Source organism: Condylura cristata, unplaced genomic scaffold (genome assembly GCF_000260355.1).
Source record: "Condylura cristata isolate star-nosed mole 26May11 unplaced genomic scaffold, ConCri1.0 scaffold00032, whole genome shotgun sequence".
NCBI lineage: Eukaryota > Metazoa > Chordata > Mammalia > Eulipotyphla > Talpidae > Condylura > Condylura cristata.
In genome coordinates, this window is record NW_004567133.1 from 9418230 (window position 1) to 9421830 (window position 3601).

The 3601-nt window shown below is 55.3% G+C and overlaps 1 protein-coding gene across 4 annotated transcripts in view; it reads right to left on the minus strand.

The window, feature by feature from the left end:
• EEF2K (eukaryotic elongation factor 2 kinase) overlaps positions 1-3601 on the minus strand; it is a 45789-nt gene that overhangs the window by 31659 nt on the left and 10529 nt on the right. Inside the window, exons 1-2 of one of the 4 annotated variants that reach the window (XM_012731983.1) lie at positions 3419-3549; positions 804-954 (exon numbers count right to left, since the gene is read on the minus strand). The exons of 1 other annotated variant lie outside the window; for it this stretch is intronic. The gene's annotated coding sequence lies outside the window, so the exon portion shown is untranslated. Of the gene's footprint in view, positions 1-803; positions 955-2961; positions 3044-3418; positions 3550-3601 lie in introns of those variants that run through there. 2 more of the 4 variants (XM_004692080.2, XM_012731984.1) reach the window with 2 other exon arrangements.

The following is a 3601-nucleotide window of genomic DNA, read 5'->3' on the forward strand; positions in this document are numbered from 1 at the left end:
GTGTGTGTGTGTGTGTGTGTGTGTGTGTGTGTGTGTGTGTGTGTGTATTCACCAGAGACTGAGTGGGGAGCAGAACAGGTGGATGTACTGAAATACACTTTGAGGGGAGCAGCAGGTGGGTCAGGAGAGGTCTGGGTCAGCTCCCTGCTGGGGGTCGCACTCACGATGCGGTGGCTGAGGATGGCTTCATGGTGCTGTGCTTTAACTCACTGCGCCCTCAGGGAGAGCCCAGTATGTGCTCTTTTGAGTCACTAAATTTTTGATAAAATACAAATTTAAAATATAAAATATAAATTCACAATGTGGCTCTCACCCTCAGGGGACACACGGCAATGTCTGGAGACAGTTTTAGTTGCCACAATTTTGGAGCATAACTGGCATCCTGTGGGTTAGATTAGGAATGCCGCCAGATGCTTCCAGGCGCGGGACAAGACCTCCCCCCAAAACACCCACCTACTGTCACGCCACTGACAGTGTTGAGACTGAGAAACCCTGCTCTGGGATCAGTCTGGTGAACTTCCAAGGAGTCCTCCCTGATCTGTTCTTCCTCCTCTCCTCCTTGCAAACCACAAAAAGACAGAGAAATGATCTCATTTACTGAGTCAAGAAGTAACCATGGTGGAACCCAAGGCAAGGAGCCAACATTTGCTGCGAAGGCTCATAAAATCGTGCAGTACACTATGCTGTGTTCCTACAAACGGTTACGGTGCAAAGGCTATTATTTTAAAAATTAGAAAACCACATTTTGAAATGCCAAGCACAAAACAATGTAATTATATCTTCGATCAGTATAGAGGACTTACATTTTCCTTTTTAATGATTTGTGGGGCGCCCTTCTCCTGTACCCAGCACACTCTGTACTCCTGGCTGGCCAGACCAGGGACACAGCACGTCTCACTTCTCTGGGGAGCTCTGTGTTGCTGCAGCCTCTCCGTGGCTAGACCATGTGAGCGTCTGGAACAAAGCGGGCCGTGTCTTATTCCTCTCCAGCTCCTGGCCAGAGCACAATGTGTGGCACAAACTAGCTTCTACAAAAATGCATGGTGCAGGAATGAATAAGTAACTGGAGACAAGTTGGCAATTTCTGTTGAAACAGGGTTGATACAGTTATGGAGGAGCAGAGGGACTATTGGGTTGTATTTATAACATATCTGGGGGCTAGTTAGCCTGAGGCCATGGCTGAGATCCTGTGAGGAAGCCTGGGTCATGGCGGGGCTCCCAAAGGCACACATCTAACTGAGTGCTAATTCCCAGCACCTCTGGCATCGCAGGTGATGGCTTTCAGGTCATCAGAATGTGGCCAAAGTAACCTGTGCCATGGCCAGGTCCATCCTGGTGGCCCGTTTTCCACGCCTTGGTCGGCCTCCCCTCCACTGCGATCCTGTGCTGAGACACGAAGCCCAGGCCAGAGTCCCAGATCTCAGTACCCCTTACACACCACTGGTTCCCGGGAGGACATGGCTCCCTCCTTCTTGGGCTTCCAACACACAGAGCCCTCCTATTTGGTGCCCCGGCCTGCCCCCTGTGCCTGTACCCTGACCAACTCCTCTGCTCAGCCTTCAGGTCTCAGCTAAGATGTCATCTCCTTCTGGAAGCCTCTCTTGAACCCCAGGAGGTAGGAACTATTAGCTTCATCCTATAGGTGAGGAAACCAGAAGTTTAAGTGACTTACCCAAATCACCTGACTGGGAGCTTGTGGGGGAGTTTGGAAGTGCACACTGGCTGGAAGGAAGCCAGGGCTCTCTCTCAGTCACTACTTCCAAACCAATCCTTCTAAGGTTCCCAGGGCCGCCAGCAGCCGCTCCCTTATCTGGGAACTTGTTAGATGTGCCCATTCTCAGACCCCACCCCATGTTCCAGTCCCATGAAATCAAACTCTAGGGGTGGGCCTGGCCATCTATGTTCCACAGCTCTGGGACAAAGCACAGCACTATGAAGCTATCCGCAGCCACTGCAGCATGAGTTCGATCCCCGCCCCGGGGGTGACCCACATGGTGCAGCAGACCTCTCCTGACCCGCCCGCTGCTCCCCTCAGCAGTGTACTTGGTCAGTCTGCCTGTTCTGCTCCCCACTCTGTCTCTGGAGAAGCCTCCCACCCCCACACACCTCTGGCCTGTACCTCAGTTCTTGTGTACATAAATAAATCAATCTTTTAAAAAATGGCTTATAATCAAACCATTGATATGCCCTTAATCAGCCAAAAAGTACCATTTTATCACAAGAAGTGAAAAAAGAAATAACCCTGTAAATCCTAGAAGGAAGGTACCGATTGACCACAGCAGCACTGAGAACATTTCAACAGATACCAGGACCTGACTTCCTGCCTCCCCCACCTCTGCTGAAGATTGGACCTTGGGAACCCAGCCCACCCACTTCCCCTTTTGAGAACGGGGTCTGAACAGAGAGGGGATGGCGATTTCAACCACGTTACAGTTGAATTCATGTCATCAAGAGGCTTTATGCATGAACAGAGGAATGAATTTAAGGTGCCATGGAGGCCAAAGTAAAGGAAGACCCCTGCATCCCTCCATACCCACACCCAAACTCTTTCCACCCCCGTTAAGCTCAAATATCACCTCCTCCAGGAAGCCTTCCAATTCAGCCCCCTCCCCATGAGCTCCACCTGCTGTGTTCATACAGTTCACCCACCTCACTCTATGCTGGCAGACCCCCCCCCCGACCCCCCAGGGGCTCAGTTTCCTCTGTAAAACCAGAGAAAGTAACCAAGTTATTAAAATTCCTGGGTGAACGGCCCCTGAGGCAGGCAGGGCCTAGGACCCAAATCCCACAAGTCCAGCTTCCAAAGAGCTTCCACACAGGCCGACTTAGGGGCCCCTGCCCGCGCGGTCCACCTGTTACACGAAGCGGCAGCTGGCTCAGGTCCCCGCACTCGCCTACGTGGAAGCAGGAGGATCTAGGCCGGGCTTTTCCAGGAGGCCCCCGCCCAGCGCCGCCACTTACACAGTAATGCCCGGCCCCTTGGCGCACACGTGAGGCGAGCTTGCCAACGCCAGGACTCCCTCAAGTCAACAATGCAGCAGGGCGCGTCTACACGGTCCTGGACCGAGGGGAATTCCCTTTAGTTCAGGGAGTGGGATGCGGCTTCGGCCTTGGGGTGGGGGTGGGGGGGTGGAACAGGAAGAAGGCGCTGCCCTCAACCTCCCGGGGCCCAGGGGCGCCTCGTGCGGAGGCCCCCAAGCTGTCTCTCCCAGCCCGTCGCCTGCCGTGTGCTTCGCAGAGACACTGGCCTTAACCTGCGCGACTACCTTATCTGACTGACGCCAACCCTGAGCCTGGAAGAATTTACCCAGAAGAGAAGGCTGGCTCCCTCCCGCGGCTTTGCGCGCCGCCCGGGGCCCCACTTCCAGGTCCCAGACCGAGCGCGCTCCGCCGCGCGCCCGCCGCCTCCCGCACCTACCTCCCTCGGGCGCACAGGCTCGGCAGCCGCTGCCCACGGCGAGGAGCCACGGAGCTGGCAGAGGTTCGCAGATCGGTGCTCCAGGGTGCAGGGCGAGCTGGCCCCCCGAGAGGAGCGGGGAGCGACTGGCGGGGCGCGCGCGCCGGCACTCCAGGAAGCAGCGGAGCCCGCGCGGGACGGGTG